The sequence below is a fragment of the Canis lupus genome, chromosome 21, assembly GCF_048164855.1.
Source record: "Canis lupus baileyi chromosome 21, mCanLup2.hap1, whole genome shotgun sequence".
Lineage (NCBI taxonomy): Eukaryota > Metazoa > Chordata > Mammalia > Carnivora > Canidae > Canis > Canis lupus.
Genome location: NC_132858.1, coordinates 41,117,258 through 41,142,286, shown reverse-complemented (window position 1 = coordinate 41,142,286; position 25,029 = coordinate 41,117,258). Strand labels below are relative to the sequence as shown.

Genomic DNA, 25,029 nt, shown 5'->3' with positions numbered 1-25,029 from the left:
CAATATTCAAAAAGTGTATTTTCCGGTTCTTAACAGTTTCAGTTTCACTGTTTCATAGTACAATTCCAATCATTACTACTAAACTCAATATCAAAGTAGCAATGCCTCAGCTTTCACAGCCTGCCACTTAATAATGGTTACTTTAAGCCCTAGCTCCTTATCTGTCAAGAGGAATAATCACAGAACATATTTCCGAATTGTTTCAAAAACTGTGTGTGGCACTCAGTGTTAGCTATGCTGATCAGATAAAATTTCTGGGAATTAAATATTTAGTAAAAGTCCTTAAAAGATGAGCACTAGAGAGATGCCTGGGTAGCTCAGCTGTTGTCGTCTGCCTTTGGTTCAGGGCGTGACCCCAGAGTCCAGGGATGGGATCGAGTCCAGCATCGGGCTCTCTACATGGAGCCTGCTTCTCCTCTCAATTCCTATGTCTCTGCCTGTCTGTATCTCTCATGAATAAATAAATAAAATCTTAAAAAAAAAAAATGAGTACTAGAGGGCACCTGGATGGCTCAGCAGTTAAGAGTCTGCCTTTGGCTCAGGTCAAGATTCTGGGGTCCCGGAATTGAGCCCCACACTGGGCTCCCACAGGGAGCCTACTTCTCCCTCTGCCTATGTCTCTGCCTCTCTCTGTCTCTCTCATGAGTAAATATATAAAATCTAAAAACATAAAAATAAAAAAATAAAAAAAGATTAGTACTAGAGAATAATTCTCAATTATTACACTTGTAAAAGTCATGTAAACTATTAAGAATTTCTGACCAGGGCGCCTGGCTGGCTCAGTCAGAAGAATGTGTGACACTCGATCTCAGGATCGTGGATTTGAGCCCCATGCTGGGTATAGAGATTACTAACAAAATAAATAAACTTTTTTAAAAAAGGTATTAAAGTATCAAGAAGAATAACTTTTAAAGATAAAGAAACCGGGATCCCTGGGTGGCTCAGCGGTTTAGTGCCTGCCTTCAGCCCAAAGCATGATCCTGGAGTCCCAGGATCGAGTCCCGCATTGGGCTCCCTGCATGGAGCCTGCTTCTCCCTCTGCCTGTGTCTCTGCCTCTCTCTCTCTCTCTCATGAATAAATAAATAAAATATTTTAAAAAAATAAAGATAAAGAAACCTTTGAAGACAAAGAGTGAGCCATAATGTAAACTATAAGCACTTTGGTTGATAATGATGTTTCAATGCTGGTTCATCGAATGTAACATATGTACCATAATAATGAGGAACACTGATGATGAAGAAGGCTGTGCTTGTGTGGGGAGGAGGCAGGTGGGAAATCTACACTTTCCTCTCAGTTCTGAAGTGAACCTAAACTTGTTCTAAAAGATGAAATCCATTAATTAAAAAAAAAATACATGTATACATGTATAAACACTATATAGTAAACTATTTGTCTGGCATTATATAATGAGGTACCATTTTTTCTACCAGGGTTTTGGGAAAACTTCTAAACACCAGTTCAGCAACCAGCTAAAGTACTCGTACATTCCTCCTTTCCCATCCCAAAGCACCTAAAAGTTAAAATAATTTCAATACCATCAGGTTTTTTTTTAAAGATTTTATTTATTTGAGAGAGAGCGAAAGAGCATGCACACAAGCAGGGGAGAGGCAGAAGCAGACTCCCCACTGAGCAGGGAGTCCGATGGAGGATGGATCCCACGACCATGAATGACCTGAGCCAAAGGCAGATGCTTAACCAACTGAGCCACTCAGGTGCCCCAATATTATCAGTTTTTTAATGCACCATGCTATTACTTTTTAATAGTATTTGTCATCCCCCCAAAGTGTTTGAGATCACTAAACAACAGTGTAAAATCTAGTAAAACGTGGCTTTTTAAAATAGCAATTGAGGGGCAGCCTGGGTGGCTCAGCAGTTTAGCGCCACCTTTGGCCCAGGGCCTGATCCTAGAGACACGAGATCGAGTCCCGCGTCGGGCTCCCTGCATGGAGCCTGCTTCTCCCTCTGCCTATGTCTCTGCCTCTCTCTCTCTCTCTCTGTCTCTCATGAATAAATAAAAATAAAATCTTAAAAAAAATAAAATAGCAATTCAGTGATCAACAGAGTTGATAGGTTAGTCTCTGGGTACAGATGTACAATTTGTTTCCTATACATACAAAACTGGTCTTAGGATGAGTTTAGTCTTTACTCATACCTGAGAATAACAAAAGCTATTTCCTTCTAAAGCAGTTACCTATTGCCACTTTCTACTTGCCATGACTACGTATCTTAGAATTTACTGCTTAATATACAAGTGCAGAAGAAAAAGATTCTTCAAACTTAATACCACATACTTCATGGGTTCTACAACTCTCTTCTGTTTAAAAAAAAAAACATGTTATCTATATTAGTAATTAAACTGTGCTCCCTACATCAGTAATTTTTAAACTGTGCTCCCAGTAGTCCTCATGGAGTTGGGGACCAAGATATTAGGAGAAAACAGGATCAGGGACATTAACAAAAGAAAATCAGAGACACCATGTTCTGCAGATTTAAAAGGAAAAGTCTGAAACTGCATGTCATATGTGGTAGCTTCCAAATGGGAAAATGACATTAAATGGAACACTGCTTAGCAAAATAAAGGAACTATTGATACATGCAACAACTTGGATAAATATCAAGGAAATTATGTTGAGTGAAAATAGAAGAGCCAATCCCCAAAAGATCATATACCATATAATTCCATTTACATAAGAGTCTTGAATGACGTATTATAGAAACAGAGAACAGATTAGTGTGGTTCTAAGAGAGCAACACTAGGGATTCTTGTGGAGATGGAACTGTTCTGTATCTTAACTGTGTTAGTGGATACAGGAATCTACCTAAGTGATAAAAATGCAGAGAACTAAACTTGGAGAAATCTGAAAAAAGAGGGCAGATTTTAGTATCAATATTCTGGTTGTGACATTGTACTACAGTTTTGCAAAACGTTACCATTGAGGGAAACTGGGAAAGGAAAAACATTTTCTCTGTATTATTTCTTACAAATGCATGTAAATCTACATTAAAATTTAATTTTAAAAGATGACATTAAAATTGAGGCCTTAAAATAAATAAAATAAAATAAAATTGAGGCCTTCAAACCTTTGAGTAGGATACAAAACTTCTTATGAATGAACTCTAACACTGAAATCTAAGCATGTATTTTGATTCCAGGATGAAAAATAGCCTGAATCCCCTATGCTTTTCCCAAAGATAGCTAATGTCACCTTGAAGTACTATGTTAAGGAGGCCACAGCCAAATACAATGGGAGAAGGCCTCAAGCAATCAGTAATGTCTGCTAACAGGTACGGTAGGCATTCGTACCTCATATTTGCTATGTCTGTGGTTAAAGAGGATGGCAGGGGAATGTTCCTGCCTGTACATCATCCCACCTACCAGTTAGGTTCCATGAAAAGCCTAGAGCTTCCTGGAGAATAGTTCCAAAATCACTTGCTAGAGGAAAATACTTACTGACTCAACATGTGACATTAAAAACTTATTTCACTGGTAAACTCTACCCGACCAAAGCAGAAAAGAAAAAAATAAGCTTCCAAAAAGTAGTGTTAGAGTCTACTATAATTAAAAATCAAACAAAAACAACAAAAAACCTGCATTCTTCTTTTAGTCAATCTATTAGACTGGTTCATTCTGGCTTTTTCAGCCTTTAAATAAGTATTCCACCAAGTAAGGGCATAATTTTTGACAGAAACAATTAAAATTGGTAATAATTTTATTCTCTCATTGTTCATTCTAGTCTCACATAAAATAATATCCTGGGATCCCTGGGTGGTGCAGCGGTTTAGCGCCTGCCTTTGGCCCAGGGCGCGATCCTGGAGACCCGGGATCGAATCCCACGTCAGGCTCCCAGTGCATGGAGCCTGCTTCTCCCTCTGCCTATGTCTCTGCGCCCCCCTCTCTGTGTGACTATCATAAATAAATTTAAAAAAATAAAATAATAAAATAAAATAAAATAAAATAAAATAAAATAAATAAAATAAAATAAAATAAAATAAAATAAAATAAAATAATATCCTCTCCAGGATTAACTAAGTATTCCTTCAACCACTATTTTCATTTCTTTCAGATTGGAGATCTTGTGTCTTATTTCCCTATCTAAAAACAATGTGTATCAAATCTAATTAACAGGATTTAAATAAATCTTTCAGATTCTACTGTCTATATTTTATTATCTCAGACCTGGGCTGAGTAATTTTCTAAGTGGTCTCTTTCCCTATTCTAACTTGACCTTTAAACCAGTGATCCTCAAACATAAATCCACAAACTGCTACTTTTCATATACCTGGGGCTGAGAGTTGAAAATGATGGATTGCTAGGCTTCAATCCCAGAGATTCTGATTTAGTAGGTCTAGGATGTGCCCTGGATGTCGTATTTCTTTAAAAAGCATTTTCTCGGGATCCCTGGGTGGTGCAGCGGTTTGGCGCCTGCCTTTGGCCCAGGGCGCGATCCTGGAGACCCGGGATCGAATCCCACGTCGGGCTCCTGGTGCATGGAGCCTGCTTCTCCCTCTGCCTGTGTCTCTGCCTCTCTCTCTCTATGTGACTATCATAAATAAATAAAATTTTTAAAAAATCTTTATAAAAAGCATTTTCTCTAGCCTTTATTTTATAACAGTTGCTTAGACAGTGAACAGGTATACTTCAAAGTCCACTAGTATCCTAATTTTGCCCTCTTCAAAAAAGCACAGTAGCTTAGAGCAATTACAGTTACGTTCCTAATCTTGACATTAACAAGTTACCCTGTTCCATGCTAAATCCTCTGATTATGCCAGTCTTTTTGCTATTGTTGGCATATCTCTGCTCATTCTCCTTCACATTTTCTTTTTTAAGATTTTATTTATTTATTTTGGGGAGAAAGAGAGAGAGAGAGAACACACATAGGGGAAAGCAGCAGAGGGAGAGGAAGAGCAGGCTCTCCGCTGAGCAAGAAGCCTGATACGGGGCTCCATCCCAGGACCCTGGGATCATGAGCTTAGGGAAAGGCAGACAACCAACTGAGCCACTCAGGTGCCCCTCCTTCAAATTTTCTAAAGTAATATTCCTTTACATATATCCATCCCACCCAACAAAAATCTTATTAAACCTTCAAGGATCATTAAAGTACTATGCTTTCTTGGAAGCCTTCTCAACTTCTCAATGTAAACTTTTTTTCTATATAACTAGCTTTGAGGTCTTTAAGCAGATCAACCTCCTGAGGGCAGTTCTCTCAACTATAAACAAAACTTTGGCCAGGTTACCTAAAAAAACTATCCCAGCTATAAAGCCTGTTTCACATTAATTTCTTAACTTCCCAAAGAATGTATTACATATTTTTAAGCGACTAGCTTACATTTTGACCCATTATTTTGAATTAGCTATTAGATGCTTAGCTTCCGGGCAGCTCGGGTGGCTCAGCAGTTTAGCGCCACCTTCAGCCCAGGATGTGGACCTGGAGACCTGGGATCGAGTCCCATGTCGGGTTCCCTGCATGGAGCCTGCTTCTCCCTCTGCCTGTGTCTGTGCCTCTCTGTGTCTCTCATGAATATATAAATAAAATCTTAAAAAAAAAAAAAATAGATGCTTAGCTTCCAAAACTGGATCGTCTACTTTACCCTATACCAAGAACTGAGATATTTATGTTTTATCTATCAATGCCTAGAATGGTTTAGGCTTAGATACTACCTAAATTAGTCTTGATTAAATCACATTTTTCCTTAGCCTAACACATTCAATGCCCACCTCCCCTTTTAGATGAACAGAAATAAATCTTAAAATACCTGCCACTGAAGGAAAACTGATTTCCTTTTGGAACTTTTTTGGTTCTTTATAATTTTTTCTTTCACTTATCACATTTTTTTTTTATCACATTTTTTTTTTTTAATTTTTATTTATTTATGATAGCCACACAGAGAGAGAAAGAGAGAGAGGGAGAGACACAGGCAGAGGGAGAGGCAGACTCCATGCACCGGGAGCCCGATGTGGGATTCGATCCCGGGCCTCCAGGATCGCGCCCTGGGCCAAAGGCGGGCGCCTAAACCGCTGCGCCACCCAGGGATCCCACTTATCACATTTTTTAAAGATTTTATTTATTTAGTCATGAAAGACACACAGAGAGAGACAGAGACTCAGGCAGAGGGAGAAGCAGGCTCCATGCAGGGAGCCCGATATGGGACTTGATCCTGGGACTGTGGGATCACGTCCCAGGCCGAAGGCAGGCACTCAACCGCTGAGCCACCCAGGCATCCCGTCTCTTACTACTTATAAAATGTGTCTCTCAAGGCTCAATCCTCTCCATTATTAGTCTCCAACAACCTTGGATTTCACCATTCATTCCAGTTTGATTTCCAATTCCTAGCCATCTACAGGACATTTATCTACTCAAGTATCTCCCATCCCTGCAAAAATCAAATGTTCAAACTGAAACTCTTCCATATACTTTCCATTCCATTTGTTAGTACCCCACCCTCCCAGTTCTCTTTTTAATCCTTGTTTTCCAGTCCTCTATTACATTTGCTCACCTAGCCTTTTGTGCCTCCCCAGTGTTTCAGATTCCTTCTAAGTTTCCAAGCCCCGCCCCAACATCTTCGTCATCTAAATAATTTCCAATAATCATTAACACTTCCAGTTTGTCACCATTCGTCCAAACAATGGACAAAATCTTGCATGTTTTTCAGCACTTCTTCCCCAGCTTATAGGGCAACTATTCTAGTAATCAAAAATGTAAAAAAACAAAAACTCATATTTATCTATTTAATGTATTTACTGAGCATATACTATGTTCTGGATACTGCTATATGTGCTAGAGAATGAGCAGTAAACAAAATTAAGTTGCCCTTAAGGCCCGTTTAATGAGCTAGGGCAATCTAACATAAATCAAAGGTATCTCAGATTAGCTTTAAGTAATTGCCTTTGATAATGATTTGTATATTCTCATTACTTAGCCAAAAATTAGTACTTTATAAGGATCAATAGAGAGCTATGATTTTTTCAAATGACCTGAATTCAAATTCTAGATCACTCTCTCTCTCTTTTTTTAAGAGAACAAATGAACAAATGGCAGTGGGGGTGGGGAGGAATCTTAAGCAGGTTCTACACAGCGCAGAGCCTGATTCAGGGCTCTATCTCACAACCCTGAGATCATGACCAGAGCTGAAATCAAGAGTCTGATGCTTAACTAACTGAACCAGCCAGGCGCCCCTTGATCAGTCACTCTTTAACTATGTGATCCTGAGTCTCCCCAGGCCTCTTATGAAAAATGAGTAATATGGGCAGCTTGGCTGGCTCAGTGGTTTAGCACCACCTTCAGCCCAGGGCGTGATCGAGTCCCATGTTGGGCTCCTTGCATGGAGCCTGCTTCTCCCTCTGCCTGTCTCTCTGTGCCTCTCATGAATAAATAAAATCTTAAAAAAAAAAAAAAAAAAAAAGAGGGCAGCCCCGGTGGCGCAGCGGTTTGGCGCCGCCTGCAGCCTGGGGTGTGATCCTGGAGACCCGGGATGGAGTCCCACATCGGGCTCCCTGTGTGGAGCCTGCTTCTCCCTCTGCCTGTGTCTCTGCCTCTCTCTCTCTGTGTCTATGACTAAATAAATAAAATCTTTACAAAAAAAAAAAAAAAAAAAGTAAAATATCTACCTTGCAGAGTTAGTTATCAACGTTAGTGCCTTCTCTTTTAGAATTAAAGGCATTAAGTTCCTATTATTCAATCCAATGATAATTTACTCAATCCCAGTCACAAAACTGTTGACCACCGAAGCCACTTAGTGAAAAAACAAGCAGCTCTATTATTGTCAGTATCTGAAAAGATCTTAAAATTTCACATTTAAAATACTTACTATGAAAATCTTAAGTCCAAAAAAAGAGTAATTTCTAAGTATTCAACAAACCACAAAATCAACAAGAGACAAGCAGAATGAGTAAGAAAAAATACTTGCTGTGTTTAAACCATTTATTTCTACATTTCCCCAATCCTTTTAATCCCAAGACTTACAGTAGTCAATGATCAACTTGTTCCTCTTCATTTGTTAATATAAATAGAGAAACAAAATCAAAAACCTGGGAAGAAAAGGACCAGTGCATAACAACTACAGAGCTGAAGCTTAGGGGAAAAAAAAATGTCCATGCATCTCACTCCCAAAAACGAATTATGCAATTAGTAGATCTAAGCCTCCATTAAGAAAATTACTCAGATATGCAGACTTTACTAACTTATTACATGTCTCATTCAAGCTTTTAGAGTAGCCTGTCTTGAGCAGGCATATAATCACTGAGAAACCATACAATAAAGGAAAAAATTGAAATCACCTATGAAGTTGGTTAGATACAAGTGCTATTATTGACTAGTATTTTTGCTATGAGATAGGCTACATCTACTTTCACTTTCCAACTTAATTTTAAAGACCTGTCTTTCCAGAGAGAAAACATTATGTACATACATAAATAAAAAACAATCAACATGGGGACACCTGGGTGGCTCAGTGGTTGAGCATCTGCCTTCGGTCCAGGGCATGACCCTGGAGTCCCAGGATCGAGTACCACATCGGGGTCCCTGCATGGAGCCTGCTTCTCCCTCTGCCTGTGTCTCTGCCTCTCTCTGTGTCTCTCATGAATAAATAAATGAAATCTTAAAAAAAAAAAAAAATTCAACATGTACTAAGCTGACTGGCCACCCTTATAAAACTCATTGGTACACGAAAAAATTGCTGTGTAAAGTTAGGGGCTAAACTAGAAGTACTGCTCTCAAAATCCTTAATGAACCATTTACTTCAGGATATAAGAAGCATCAAATTTAAACTCCCTGTGAGAGTTTAGGCTATACCAGCAGACTCCTTTTAAATCTCCTTTTAAATCATTCTGGATTAAATTTAAATGATAAATAAGATATTCTCAAAGTAATTACACAATAAAAGAACTTTTGTCCTTTGGCACAATACCAAGTCCATAAGATTTGCCAGTTTTTACTTGGAATTCAAAAATCAAAAAGCTACTACATTAGTGTATAATTAATAGGTTATTACTAACATATAGCAACCATGTTCCAATATATCAAACAATTACAGGCTAAAATTTGAAAACCACACAAACTGATCCCAGGGTTATTAGCCAACACAATTATCAGCTACTTCCCTTAGGAAATATGTGCAAGATCAGCAAGCCAAAATTAGTAGCTACCATAATGCTTTCACACAGAGGGCGTTCAACATTTCACTAAATGAATTTAGTTACACTAAATGAATCTAGTTTACAACATTAATTGTTAGAAGAGTCCAAAGAAAAGTAGAATTCAAATCTCACAAGATAATAAAGGTTATTGGATCTTGATAGATCAATGCATGTATTTAATTCCACAAATATTTGAAATCTGTCATTCCATCTAGATAGAACCCTATAAAACCCAGTGGATAAATCACAGATTCTGAAATAGCATTTTAATTATTTTTATTTGGTGTATGTGTGTGCAGTGCATGTGTGCTGTCTAGCACTGGGCTTCATCGAGGGTAACTGGAATTGAGGAATGTATTAGTTTCCTAAGGATGCTGCAACACATGACCACCAAACAACAATTCTAGAGACCGAAGTCTGAAATCAAGATGTCAGCATAAAAGAGCATTTTAAGATTTCCAAGATACAAAACAAAACAAACAAACAAAAAAAACTAAACAAAACAAAAAACAACTACTAAATATAGGATTCATCACTTTTTGGATTGAAAAAAAAATCTGCATTTATATATATATATATATATATATATATAAAAACAAAACTCGAAATTTGTGAGTTCATCAAAATCAGATAACGTGGAGAATCACTTAAAAATTATATATATCTTATGGGCAGCTCAGGTGGCTCAGCGGTTTAGCGCCGCCTTCGGCCCAAGGTGTGATCCTGGAGACCTGGGATTGAGTCCCAGGTCAGGCTCCCTGCATGGAGCCTGCTTCTCCCTCTGCCTCAGTCTGTTCCTCCCCCCTTCCCCCACCTCTCCCTCTCCCTCAATGTCTCTCGTGAATAAATAAATAAAATCTTTTTAAAAAATATTTAAAAATTATATACATCTTAAACATTGTATTTTTAATTTAAAGTACCATTCAGCAATATTTTAGCATCAGGCCAAAATGTTCTCTTTGAACATGGCTCCCCTACTTGGAATTTTGGGTTCTCATTCTTGTATAAACCACATCTGTTGTTGCATTGCCTACAGTTTTTGGTTTTAGATTATTTCAAAGCAAGAAATTACTTAGATATCTGTGGAGCAATGTGAATGCAGACTTCCTTCTAGAGTTGTATTTGTATTATTTTCTCCCATTTTCTTTTAGTTACCTTACCCACACCTAACAACTTTCTTTAGCAATTACTGTGTTTTTAACAAGTTTTCCAAAGTAGTTAATTTAGTTTTCATTTAATTAATTCTCTCTTCACCCTCATTTATCATTGGTTTATGTTATATTTAATAATATAAACACAAGTACAATGGGATTAGTGAATTTGGGAACAAACATGACTCTTATGAGCAATTAGTGGAAGCAGCACAGAGTAGTACATCATTCAACATGCAATTGGTATAAATTATTTTTTTAAGATGTATTTATCATTTTAAAAGATTTTATTTATTTATTCAGGAGAAACACAGAAAGAGGCAGAGACATAGGAGGAGGGAAAAGCAGGCTCCCTGCGAGGAGCCTGATGCAGGACTCAATCCCAGGACCCCAGGATCACAACCTGAGCCAAAGGCAGACGCTCAACCAACTGAGCCACCCAGGCGCCCCAAGATTTATTTGTTTTACAGAGAGAGAGCATGAGCAGGAGGGGGACAGGGAGAGGGAGAGAAACTCAAGTAGACTCCATGCTGAGTGGAGCCCAAGGCAGGGCTCCATCTCAGTACCCTGAGATCATGACCTGAACTGAAACCAAGAGTCAGACACCTAACCGACTATGCCACCCAGGCACCCCTGGCAGTAATATTTTTTAAATGAAGGTTAAAGAATCTTCTACAGTATCTACATAAAATGCTTCAGGAAAAATACTATATATGAATATATAAATAAGCCATAAATAGTGATCACCACAGCACATGAGAGACAATAGCAATGGAGTCAGAAACTCACTTTTTTCCAGAAACAGCTACAACACAAACAGCTGAAGAGCTTACTAAGAATTATACTTGTATCAACTCACTGAATTCTCAAAACAACTCTGTAAAATAGGCTCTATTATTATCTCAGTTTTGCAGATCAAGAAACTAAAGCACCAAAAGATAAGCAACTTGCCCAAGATCATGAGGCAACACAATCTGGTTTATGATTCTAGTTTCTACTATTAAGCCTGTGCAATATTGCCTCTATTGTTTTGAGCTCTTTTAACAACCATATATCACCACTTTTATAATCTTAAGAATTGGGGCGGATAATAAATAATCATGTACCAGTCTGTCATTCCCCAAAGCAGATTTTTTAGTAGCTCTCCCATAAAGTCCATTATCTTTTATCCTGGCATTCAAGGCTCACCACAACTTGATCACAATTTGTACTGCTAAATTCCAATCCAAGACTTTTATGCAAATAACACGTGGATTCTGGAAACCAATAGATCGTCCCAAATTTGGATGTACAAAAACACAAAACCTAGAGAGTTTGTCACATGACACTGCACAAAAACTAGTATTCCTTCATTCAGAGAATCTAAAAATAGTGGCCTGACTTCTCAAGAGGACAGTCATCATGGTTTCTTGGAAAAGTTTAAAGTATCAAGAATTATGACCTAAATTTTAATCCTCGATCAACCACTATTTAACTATATGACCTAGGGAAAATTATTTAATCTCCCTGGAATTTGGTCTATTTGTAAAATAAAAGGGAAGAGGTAGAACAGTGTAAAAATCAGCAGAGACTAGTAACTAAAATGCAAATTCAAGGCTCCACTAGATGTGATTAAGTAGGTCTAGAATGGGGCCCAAGAATGTTTGTTTTAGTAAGCACTCCATGTAAATAATACATGTGGTCCCTGGGCCAAAATGAAAAATATTTAACTAAAACATCTCACAAGTCCATTCTAACTGTAGTTTCTTAACTTCAGTCAATAGGATGCTACTTTACATATCCAGGACACAGGCTGTGGCCTAAAAAGAAAGTACTTAAATTCATCATGGTATTTGTTTTAGCACCTCTCACTCTGTACTTTTTGAAGACAATAGAATATTTTTTAGTAGTGCTACAAACTGAACTTTCATTCTATTAAGAAACAAATACAGTTGATTGAAATGTATTTTTTTTTAAGATTTTATTTATTTATTCACAAGAGACACAGAAAGATACACACACAGGCAGAGACACGCGCAGAGGGAGAAGCAGGCTCCATGCAGGGAGCCCGAGGTGGGACTCAATCCCTCAATCCCGGGTCTCCAGGATCACACCCTGGGCCAAAGGCGGCGCTAAACTGCTGAGCCACCGGGGCTGCCCTGAAATGAATTTTAAATCACAATTAAGCACCTACAAGATGCTAAGATGCAGGTGTATCATCTTATTAATCCTATTTTGAAATATGACCTTAAATTTCTCAGAAGGAAAGTTTAAGTTTTAGAGAATATAACCTCCACTCTGCAAGTATTCACAAAGTCTCAGAATTTTCTTCTCCCAATTTTCTTTGAAAATTTCCGGGATCCCTGGGTGGTGCAGCGGTTTAGCACCCGCCTTTGGCCCAGGGTGCGATCCTGGAGACCCGGGATTGAATCCCACGTCGGGCTCCTGGTGCATGGAGCCTGCTTCTCCCTCTGCCTGTGTGTGTCTCTGCCTCTCTCACTCTCTCTCTCTCTCTGTGACTATCATAAATAAATAAAAATTTAAAAAAAAAAATTTCCAAAGAAATTAGTAATTTTCATTCCACATGTTACCGAGGGTTTAAATCAGTAAAATATTCAAATTATCATCCAAATTCACTACCAACATTTTGCTGTCACTAAAAGGAAACATGCCAGACTGATAAAAGTATCATTATAATGTAACTAAAGTCTGAATAAGTATTTTCCATTTCTTGTCCTCCTGAACTTTTCTACAAGTATTGTATTTGTTCCAAAAATCACAGACCACTTTGTTCTAAGAGTTAGAAATGTTTGATGCTCTGCTGTATTAAATGAACCATCTGGGGATCCCTGGGTGGCGCAGCAGTTTGGCGCCTGCCTTTGGCCCAGGGCGCGATCCTGGAGACCCAGAATCGAATCCCACATCAGGCTCCCGGTGCATGGAGCCTGCTTCTCCCTCTGCCTATGTCTCTGCCTCTCTCTCTCTCTCTCTCTGTGACTATCATAAATAAATAAAAATTAAAAAAAAAAAAAAATTAAAAAAAAAATGAACCATCTGACCAACTCTTTTTAAAAGAGCAAACTTCTATTTATGCTTAAAAAAAACTGATCTCAATAATTTCAGGAAAAAATAGTTTTCTTCAAAATAATTCTTTAAGGATTTTTTAATGGAAAAGGGGAATAACATCATAATTAAAATACATATTTTCAGTCTTGTCTTAGAAATCAAAATGGTAGCATTAGCAGCAAATCATAAACCTAAACAAACTGTAACTCAAGACTCATTTAGCAATAATTCTAAAAATGAAATGAGGAATTGGAACACCATAATTTAAAAAAATAATTATTATTTAATTATAATTTAAAAAAATAATAATTTAACAACCTATTTATTTTCTGTATTCTGAATTTCAAATTAGACCAGCATTCAGGAAGCTATTTTAAATCCCCTTTGTGCAGAAAACTGACACTATCTGATACTATCCAAATTATCTACACTTTCCTTCCTTTTTTTTTTTTTTTTTTTTTTAGCTGTTGTGATTACAAACGCGATCCATATGTCTCACAGGAAAACCAGAAGAGAAAAAAAATTCCCACAATTCCAATTACCCAGACACAAATCATTGCTAAAAAGTTTGGTGCATGTGCAGACACATAGTAAAAATTTATTCAGGCAAGAATCATCAATAGACACTAACTCTAGGCAAGTCTGACAGGGAACAGAATATTTACACAATCTCAAAAATACCTTCCCACAAATTACTTAATGGCAAAAAGAGAAACAGTAACTATACAATGGAGAAGCTACTCCACATCTTAACCAAGTAATCAAAATGAACATACTGGTAAAAGGCAAACAAACATTAAGTGCCTCCAGATGATTAAAAACAAAACAAAACACATATTGCTTAATTAGTATTCCAGAAAAAAAGGCAAAATCTGAATCTAATCATGAAGAAACCTTAGATAAACCCAACAGAGGGGCACTGTTTAATGCTAGCATGCCAATGCCATGAAAGACAAAGAGATCTGAGCACTAAATGCAATCTCTGATCCTGAATTTGGCGATTGCACCAGAAAGAAAGTGCTAATAAGGGGCATAATTGGGACAGCTGATGAAAATGGAATATGGACAATAGACTAGATAAAAAGTATTACCTCACTGCTAAATTTCCTGAATTTAACCACTGTTTAGTTAAGACACTTGATCTCAGGAAATGCATACTTAATAGAAGACGGCATCCTATATGCAATGTATTCTCAAATAGTTAACTTTTTACATGTACAGAGAAAATAATAAAGCAAATGTGACAATGTAAAAAATCAGGGGATCTGATTAAAGGGTTTAATGGAAGTGTTACACTGTTCATGTAACTTCTGTAAATGAAACTATTTTAAAATAAAAAATTAAAACAAAAAAACCTTAGTTATTTGGCAGTTATTCCTCAACATATATGCATGTTTACATATAATATTTGTATTTTTAAAATTAAAAAGTGGAATCATCAGTTTGATACTAATTATTTAGTTTCAGAGGCCCTCTCAAGTACATCTGAACATCCCTGAAAAAAAGGCAATTGTTTTACGATGAATTAAGTATCCTTCCTTTGCTCTCTATCCAAGCAAACCACCCCCACACCATAAATACCCACTCTACCACCATCTCCTTAACCAGTCACAGCTAATTAAAGGGATCAAGATGGAGAACAGTGGCTTACTGACACCTTGCCAATTCCTGTGAGGTCTAACTGTACTTTCTTCAAAAAAGTTCTCCAAGATTTCCCTACAGTCTTATAACAAATATTTTACTTAAGCTAGTTGGAGCTGATTTCTGTACCTTGCATCCAAACAAACCCTGAAACAGCAGGCTTTTGAGAAGTAGAAATAAACAGTGCAAGGGAAACAGTAGCTACTTAAATTAATCTTTTGCCTGTGCTTGAAAAATATGGTTTTCCTGGGAGCTTAATGGTAAGATGTAATAAAGCTGTGTCAATTCAGCCAATTATGCAGCTTCATTTAAAGAGAAGCAGCAGAAAAGCAAATACTTGAAAAGGAGCAATCTTATTTTTCTCAAGAAGAGCTACTATGTACCAGATTAAGCTCAGAACCCCATCAATTTATAGCTAATGAAGCAGAGTCTCAACCTTTGAGTCAGTCACATCAAGGATCTTCCCATCTCTTGCCACATTATTGAAGAGAAAATGGGATTTCAGATTCCTGAAACTTGTCTTTCTTTAAAACAACATACAAAAACAAAAACAAAAAAAAGAGGAATTTAAGAAATCTCTCTGTAAAAATGGAAAATAGAAACTATTATATTTCATTATTAGTCTGTCAAATAAGAAAAAATATTAGGAGAGTAATCTCTCTCATATAGTCTTCTGATATGTAAACTTTTGAAAAAACAAAACTGTTTCCCTGATAATATCCTAATACTTAATTCTTTTCACCACATTCCTTACTCTCTGCTAAAAACAATGGACACTAGACTTTACCTTATTCTTAAACCAGTGAGAAAAATGGGAAAATATATTTAATCTTTAAACTTACTTAACTGAAATAAATTATAGTAAATTAAAATAAATTATAGTAAATTCAGTTCAAGTCTTTAAGTAAAAATTATGTTTTAAATATCTTTTTGAAAACGAAAGTCAAAATAGATTTAAACATTAAAATTTTTTCTGGTCTCAGATAGAATGTTAGACAACATAATTCTGTGAACTTGAACTTTAAAATTATCTTATGAACACCACAAACCAAAACTATCTCAATCCTACTGTTCCATTACTTAACTTTATGCCACAGGCTCAGACCTTAGACGCTGCAACCACGTTAGCTATAACATAGATGTGATTACTCAATGTTCTTTCTCAATTATAAGCTTGAAGACCAAGATGTTTATTCCTTTGGATTAACTCTAAATTAAGCAAACATCTAAGAGTTGCTAGAAAATTATCTCTCTCTTCCAAATGTACAACTAAAATAAAGCTGCACAAATTTTGTTCCTTAGGTCCGGTCTTAAACCCAGATTTCACATTTAAGACTTTAAATGCAAAAATGCAAAAATAAATATTTTAACTACAAATAATGGCCAAGTAGTTGATTTTTCAATGAATTACTATATTATAGGTTATTTATGCATCAAAAGCCGTAGTATGTTTTGATGGCATCTTAATTCAACACATCAAAAAAGAATTCTGATTGACCTGTTGCACTGAAAAGTCCAAGATCCCAAACAGCTTAAATAGTCCTTGTAAATAATCAAATCAGATTTTCCAATAAAGCTGGAAAGTTCATCTAACAATACAAAAATGGCTTTCCTAAAACTATCTAAAAATAAAATTTGATGTATGAGCTATGAAGAAAAAGGAACTGATTTCATATTAAGTGAAAATATTTATCAAGTGAAATATAAGACCCAACTATTTTCTTGACTCTGACTTACGTAAAAAACACTAGTTGCTAATGGTTAATCAAAACATCCCATATTCTTAAAGATACAAATAACACCTAATTAACTTACCCTTAGTCACCACCATTTGATTTTTAATGCAGCACTTAGCATGAGTGCTTACAATAACAAAAAAATTCCTTTGGTTAATTCCTACCTCTCTATAAAATACTGTTTAATTGCAATAGCAAGATTTTTAGTTAATTACTCTTACTTCAAATTTGGTGCGCTAAAAAATATTGCTCTTCCACATTAAGTTTTTAAGTAATACATATTATCCTTCTAATGTTAAAAAAAAAAAAATAAGAGGGATCCCTGGGTGGCGCAGCGGTTTGGCGCCTGCCTTTGGCCCAGGGCGTGATCCTGGAGACCCGGGATCGAATCCCACGTCGGGCTCCCTGCATGGAGCCTGCTTCTCCCTCTGCCTGTGTCTCTGCCTCTCTCTCTCTTTGTGTGACTATCATGAATAAATAAATAAAATCTTTAAAAATAAAAAAAATAAAAATAAAAAAAATAAGGCTCTTCCCAACATCTGTAGATTACAAAAAAGACAGTAAAAAAGACAGTATGCCACTCCAATTTTAAACTCAGCCTAAGAGCTAACATTTATACAGCAACATCTGAAATAGTATCCTTGCTATTTTGCCAGGCAACACAAAAGAGTAATTTTACCATAAAGTAAAAATAATTCCATAGTCCACATTAAAAATTCTTCCTTAGGGCAGCCCGGGTGGCTCAGCGGTTTAGCGCCGCCTTCAGCCCAGGGCCTGATCCTGGAGACCCTGGATGAGTCCCATGTCAGGCTCCCTGCATGGAGTGGAGCCTGCTTCTTCTTCTGCCTGTGTCTCTGCCTCTCTCTCTCTCTCTCTCTCTCCTCTGTGTATTCTCATGAATAAATAAACAAAATCTTTTTTAAAAAAATTTCTCCCTGAATACAAGTATTAAACATTTATTCTAACGTATGACAAGGAACAGTCCCTAATCACCCTGAATATTTGAGATATGTTTGCTTAAATGAAAGCTTTAAATTCAAATAATTGAGCTCCTACTCTCTTCTGTGAATAAATCTTTTGGAGATGAAAGCTAATTACACACTATGAAAATATTTCTTAAAAAAATAAACACAGTATCTTTAACAAAAATTCCATACTAATATTTCTTTAGCTGGTTTTGATAGCTCTTCTAAGTCCTTTTGGTTTTCTCCACTTTAAACATTCAATGATAGCACACATGTAAGCCCCAGTATTAACTTCCAGAAAAGCATAACTGTTGGGATTTACGTAACACACTTTTAAAAATAAAACCATAGGGGATCCCTGGGTGGCTCAGCGGTTTGGCGCTGCCTTCGGCCCAGGGCATGATCCTGGAGTCCCAGGATCGAGTCCCACGTCAGGCTCCCTGCATGGAGCCTGCTTCTCCCTCTGTGTCTCTGCCTCTCTCTCTCTCTCTCTCTCTGTGTCTCTCATGAATAAAAAAATAAAATCTTTAAAAAAATAAAAAATAAAAATAAAAATAAAACCATAGGTGTAAGGGTTTGATGCATGAAAATGGGTACATTATTCTTAGACATAAGAAACCAATTTAAGAAGTTAGACTTTCACTAAGACCACTAAGGTATGTCCCGACTTTTTAAACGGTTTTCCTCACTTCCTCATTTTATATCCAAGAAGTCCTAGAGCTTACTGTGGTATACATGGTAAAAATTCTCTGACTCAAGGCTGTAAGACAGACAAGCCAAAATTGTGAAAGAGTTTTTAGAGATCTAAAGAGTTGAAGGGAAATGGAGGAGCTCTGCAAAGGTTCTAAACTTAAATTGAGATCAAAGGGACCCTATAACGTACACTGACAACAAAAGGGAAGTATGATCAAAATATAGTCTCTAAAAATAAAATCTGCTCTCCAATTACATTATGATTTCCTACAAATCCACTTAAACAGATAAACACCTAATCTCTCAAAACTCAGCTACCCTAAGAACAAAGGCCATTTGACTTGACTAGTTTCCCCCCAAGAGACCTACTGCTTCAAAACTCAGAGAATAAAAAATCATGCCTAAGTTTTTAATAAATTTTCCTCTACAATTCTAAACACAGATAGTCAATGGAGTATAAATTAACAAAAACCAAACACTGGCAGTAGTTGTTATTTATAAGTAACCATTTAAAATAAAATACAATATACTTAAAACAAGCAAACAAAATCCAACAAAGCAAGGAAGCAGACCAATATGAAGAAAACTACTAGTATGAAGGCGGCTTTTCTTATAATTTCTAACTTGGTTTTGCTTATTTGAAGCCAAATAAATTCAAATGCTTTGTGTGTCTAGACCTGCCCAAGGTCACTATCAAGGAAAAAAACAATGGGTGTAGACAGTGTTCCCTCCCATGGCTGCATAAACCAAATTTTCCTAAGAACATACTGATTTCCTACATTAGATACTCAGTTAACTAAGTACCAACCTTCCGAACCACAGATCTTAACCACATAGTCTATAAAACACACAATCTTTATACAGCAGTTATGGATCTAGACTTATATGATCACTCAGAGCATACTACAAATGAGTATTGACCAGAAATCCCTACACAAACACCTACTACCCACGAACATTTCATTTTATAATAAAATATTTCAAAGATTCTAAGGTTGTATGCTCAGTCTTCCATGATGAAACTCTCTAGTTATTCCTCCAATTATTTTGTGTAACAGAAACTTAACTAGCTCATATATGATCTTCTTGATTCTCTTATTCCATTGTAAATATTAGAGCAGATTTTTCAGTGGAATAAAAGAATCATGAAAGGGTGTATACTCTTGAACCTTTTTAAACAACTCCTGGATTGAAAGGCACTCATCTTTCAGTTATTCCACATCAGAATGATCATTAAACGTCATTAATGGCCCACTGCTCAGTTCAGGCCAAAAAGATCAACCTCCCACCAGAGAGATGAATTCTAATCATTCCCACTTTTCAAAAATATTGTTAAATGACACCATTTAATTTTCTGCCTCAATCTATTAGATTCTGAGATTAGCATAAAATAGCTTCAAGACCGTGTACTATGGTATGGTGTTTAAAGTTATTAAAACAGCTAAGTTCCACATCCCAAAATAGGTAAATGGGCATGGGGTGGGGGGTGCTCAAGAACTAAAGCCTTACTTTTCTACTTACATAATTATGACAGCATGGTATAAAACAATTTTTAAAAGGCAGCAAAGTGTGGAGCTGCACTTCATGAAATATACAAACTTAGAAAATTCTTAAGGAATGCTCAAATACATGAGAAAAATGGATGCAAAATATAATAGTGAAAAGAACAAGCATCTCCACACCCAGTGAAGTAACAGGTTTAGGCTTGTTTGTACAGCTCCCTAAAAATTAATCTGAAAGAGTACAAAAACCAGAACTCACAAAATTGGTCAAGAGGTAGACGGGAAACATTTCACTCTAAACTAAAACATCTAGTCACACAAAATGTTACACTTATATACTTACTAAACCTTTTTAACTTACTTTAGCACAGTGAATAAAAAGCACCTGGGACTAAACCAAGTAAAAACTATTTCTTACCCTTAATATTTTCTTTTATGTTTAAGAGCACCTACCCTCACCACTGAAATTTCTAAGACTACCTGAGTGTTTTTATTTTTATTTTTTATTTTTGAAAGTAGTGTCATTTTCTTTGCCTCTCAGGGGAAAAAAAAAATCAACAAAATTAATCAACACAAGCATTGTAATTTGCAGTAAAATCAACACATTTTTGTAAACTATTTGGGGAAGAAAAACAGCACAGTCTTTTCATGTAAACATAATAAGCCTGTAATATGCTGCAGACAAACGCACTGCATGGGGTGTGGAGGACCCGAGCTGATTAGATTACCACAACATCAGCCTGGGGCCGCCATTTTTAGAATCTGTAAAGGACAAAAGAGGGAAATTTCACTTTTTACTTCCCATCTAGGAAAATAAAGGGGAAAAATGGGGCTATTTCCCAATCAGGTATTGATGTCTCCAGCCTAGAGTTGAATGCACCTCACTTAATTCTCTCCAAGGTCTCCAGAACTCCAACACCTTACGTTATTCACATCTCTAAAGGAGGGGAAATAGGAGGAAAAAAAAAAAAAAATCCCGGGGTTTACTCCAAAGCGAACTCTAGCGATTTCTCTTTGACTTTAAATTGTATCATTCTTAAGACAGACTCTAGCCAGAACGGATCTGCACGGAACTGAGGCCAGTGGAAGAGAGCACTCCGGATTGTTTTTTCTCTCTCCCCCCCTCCCCCGTTTAGCACAGTGAACCGTTTGTTTCTCTCCTGTATCTGCTGCCACAGTGTTTGTGCCAATCCCTTGGTCAAAATAAGCTTTTCTGAAATGTGCCATATTGTGGATTCTAAGCCTCCGGTACGGTAAAGGACGGCGATAATGCCAGAGGAGTGGGGGAGGAGACTGAGAAGGCTGGGTACTGGGGTGACCACCTCAGGGGCGGGTTTACCCTCTCCCGGGGAGGATGAGGAGCTGTCTCGTTCTCCCACAAAGGGAGATAGAGACCCAGGGCGTCCTTTTAACCCCCTTCGTATTTACCAGAATGTTACACCGAAGACTGCCGGTCCATTAAGGGAAGAAGAAGAAAATGGGGCCTGCACGGCTTCCCAGCACCTGAACGAGATGCGGTCGAGGAAAGGGAGGGCTGGCAGCTCCTGGGACCGCTCCGACACAAACCCCGCTAACAGTCACAAGCCTCCCTCCTCACCCAGGCGGCCCTAACCCGCTGCCAATGAGGAGTGCGCCCCCTCCCTAACTCCCACTCTCAAGGGGGTTTAACTGCCAGTTTCCCCTTTCCCCAACCCCAAAACCCGCCATAATGCTCCCTTTCTAGGGACAGGGGAGAGGAAAGGACAAATGCGATCCAAACAAGCGACGTCTTGCCCCAACCCAGACACCTGAGAGTCAACGTCGACTCCCCCACCCCCGCCCCCCCCAAAAAAGGATAAAAATGGGAAAGCCCCCTCCCCTCTGGACCACGCGTCCCTCCACCCCGCAAACCCCAAGAACTCCCCCAAGGAGGCGACAGGCACTGACCTGTGATGTTCACACACCAGACACCCGAACCCCGTTATCTGCTCGACCCTCAAGTAGTCTCTCCACACCTCCGCGAGCAGACGACCCCCCGACAGCAGCCACTGCGGACACAGGACCCGGCTCCACACACCCCCTCCCCAAACAGCAGCGCGCAGCCTCTTCACCAGCAACCCAGGAGTCGGGGAGGGGGCCCCCAGACAGTCAGCAGGAGCGCAGAGGCGACGGCAAGGCTGCTCAGAGTGTCTGTACCCTCTCTGTCGCCGCTCCCGAACTCAGGCACGGTCTCCGACTCGGCCCCCTGCGCCCGCTCAGTGTCACTGCCTCTCGCTCTGGGAAAATGGCGGCGACGGCGGCGGCGGCCGCGGCGGCGGCGGCGGCGGCGGCCGCGGCGGCGGCAAGTGCACGGGGCCCGCCCGCCCCGCTCCGCAGGGGCAGAGGGGGAGGGGACGAAGCTGCCCGCCGCCATTTTGCTTGTGGGCTGCCGCCCGCCGTGGCCTCTTCCACAGAGGCTCGAAGATGGCCAACTGGAGGCGGAGAGCGGGCAGAAGCTCCGTCTTTTTCACAACAGATGCATTCGACAAGTCACCGAAGGTTTGGGGAAGTTGCGGTGTTTGGTGGGGTTGGTTCTTGACCCCCTTTCCCTGAGCGGCCCTCCAGTCTAGGTATCGGCGAGCTCGGGCACGCCACCCCTGGGCGGAAGGATAAGGAAGGACTGGGGGCCCCGGGAACGAGCCCCCCCCCCCCGCCATCCCCCTCCTAAAGCGATGCACCCTCTCCCACTCCCCAAGCCACCTCAGCCTCAGCCCCCCTCCCCCTCCCCAGTCTGGCCTCCGGCGCTGGGTGAACTCGGTTGGGTGTCACTCGACGCCCACTAGGGGCTGAGGAGGCTCCAGTGCGCAGACTCCGGGCACCGGATAAAAGCGGAGCTGGAGCGTCCAGCGCCGTCTCGATGGAGGAGCGAGAAACGGAAGAGGTCGGGGGGAGAAGCAGCAGGAAAAGTACAGCCACCGTCAGCGCCGCTTTCCTGCCACCGTGTATCGGGGTAAAAAGCTGCCGTTGCCGTCGGTGCAGTTGCCGTCGCCGCCTCCTACTTCTTTTGGCCCCGGGGAAGGACTTCCCCGCCGGCGGGACATGTGCGGGGTGGGGAGCGGGAGTTCCTTTATGTGGCGGGGATTAAACGAGGGAGGGACAGAGAGAAGGTGATCTCGAAGAAGGAAGGGGGAAGGCCAAAGAATAAAACAAGGGTTTCCCCCCACTAAAATGACACGGTGATTCCGGTTCTTGTTTTCGGGGTCTTTTCACCCGAAATGGCGGTTTCCGTCTTCTCGCTCCGCAGGGACCCGGGGCGCTTGGTAAGCGGAGTGGGGAGAGGCAGAGGCGGTCCTCGCAGCCAATCGGTGCCTGAGGTGTTCCGACGGGCGCGTCGTGATTGGCTGGCGATGACCTCATGCTGCAGCAGCGGGTGGGGCCAGAGCCGTCGGGGGAGGCTGTTGCAAAGGCAGTGAGGGAGAAGTGACGATGGCGATCGTTGCTGCCGCGGCCGATATGGAACCCAAGCAGTGGCGAAGAGAATCTCAAGGCTCTTCCCTGAGTATTTCCTCCTGTCCCTGCGCGAGGTGAGGGCCCCGGCTCGGCCTCTGCGAAACTTTGGGGCGCTGGCGCGGACGAGGAGAGACAATTCCTCCCCATGACTTTTGTAACTGCGTCAGGGCAAGATGGCGCTGGGTCTCCTTGGGGCGCGGGGGGAGAGGCACGTCCACCGCCGCCGCAGCGCATGTGACCGGGCTGCATTCCTGTGGGGTTTGGCTCCGACCCAGGCTGGGGCGGGGGAGGGGAAAGGGCTTGGGCGGAGGAGACTGTGGTGCGGTCGGCGTTGGCGGCCTGAAGAGGAAGAGATGACTGTTGGCGAGCGCTTCCCCTCCCCCATACAGCTCGCAGCTGCGGCTCCCGGGGGAAAGCCCCTGGAGGGAGGCTCCTGACGGGGTGTGACAGCTGTTGGTGGAGGAGAAGGTCCGGTGCCCTATTTTCTTATCTACCTTTCTCCTTGCGAAGTACTTACGTAAGGTGGCAGGTTCCTAATGTGGGAGTCGCCATCAACTGTGAGCCCCTGAGGGCCGCTGGCCTGAGCGAAAGAGCGAGGCTAGCTGGGCCACAACGTCAAGAAGTATCAGTTATTTTCCGGGAAAACGTAAAGTTGCTCGGGTACCAGTAGACAAATACTTAACTAAATTTGGAAGCAAGTGTAAAAGGTGTAAATAACACCCAGGAACATTTAAAATTTCCTGAGAGTTAGAAGAAACCAAGGAATATGCCTTCGGAATTTTGAGGACCCTTTTCCTTTTCAGGCTTTCTGTTCTTCCGTCTGTACTTCTCATATCCTCCCATCTGTATATTCTACAAGAAATGTGTAATCTTAGTGGATATGCTTTTCTTTTTTATTTAGGCGTGGTTAGTAATAACAGAATAAAAGCTGTTAGTGTTGTAATCTGTTTGAAGTTCTAAGGATGTTTTCAATATTTATGTTTCTCTGTCGCCCTCTTAACTATGGTTTTTAAAAATAAAAGACGAAATGCTCACGCTCGGTAAATGTTATTCCTTAAGATTCCTGCACCGTTACGAAGCCTACCTCTTTAAATCACTTATGTAGAGGTATGAACTGGAGTTTTAATTTTTGAAATATTGCTAGTTGCAGGTCTTTAGTTCAGAAGTTTTTAAGTAGACTATATCCGTAGATTTATTAAGAAAGTACTGGTTTTGTTTTTGGTTATTCCCAGTTGACCAAACAAGCATAGTAGCCATTCTGATGAAAATTTAATAGGCTTCTCCCCTTGGGTGGTGTTGAGAGCAGGGAGTTACACACAACAAAGACATTTGCACCGAAACCTGGTTTGCTTTTTGACAGAACACATCTTGTACTAGGAGGAAATGTTTGCTGGATCTAAAAGATGGGTTGAACTTGGGTCAGGGTTATGTTATTTCCTTTAGTGTCAGTTGTAGACTTGAGAGTTTGAAAACACAATTTTTTAATTCACTTGTTTATATTTAAACCCCTGCTAGTTTTTGTGTCTTTTTTAGTGCAGTAATATGAATGAACTGAAAAGGCTGTAATTAAACTGTAAATGTGAAATAGATTTTAGAGTTCAAAGTTTGTGTTTGTCCAATGTGAATATAAACTGGGCATTTTGTCTATAAGAACTCTTGAATAACTCCAAGGATGTAGAAGTTGTGTCTCCTGT

At 39.7% G+C, this 25,029-nt stretch overlaps 1 protein-coding gene and 1 long non-coding RNA gene across 5 annotated transcripts in view; one reads left to right on the top strand and one right to left on the bottom strand.

The window, feature by feature from the left end:
• KMT2E (lysine methyltransferase 2E (inactive)) overlaps window positions 1-22,170 on the bottom strand; it is a 92,784-nt gene extending 70,614 nt beyond the window's left edge. For 3 of the 4 annotated variants that reach the window (XM_072791494.1, XM_072791492.1, XM_072791493.1), the window contains exon 1: window positions 21,794-22,169. The gene's annotated coding sequence lies outside the window, so the exon portion shown is untranslated. Of the gene's footprint in view, window positions 1-21,793 lie in introns of all 4 variants that reach the window. The other variant, XM_072791495.1, reaches the window with a different exon arrangement.
• On the top strand, window positions 22,167-24,369 carry LOC140613065 (uncharacterized). The gene is made up of 2 exons (XR_012014176.1): window positions 22,167-22,384; window positions 22,669-24,369. It is a non-coding gene; the product is annotated as an uncharacterized lncRNA (long non-coding RNA).
• Window positions 24,370-25,029: the final 660 nt, after the last annotated feature.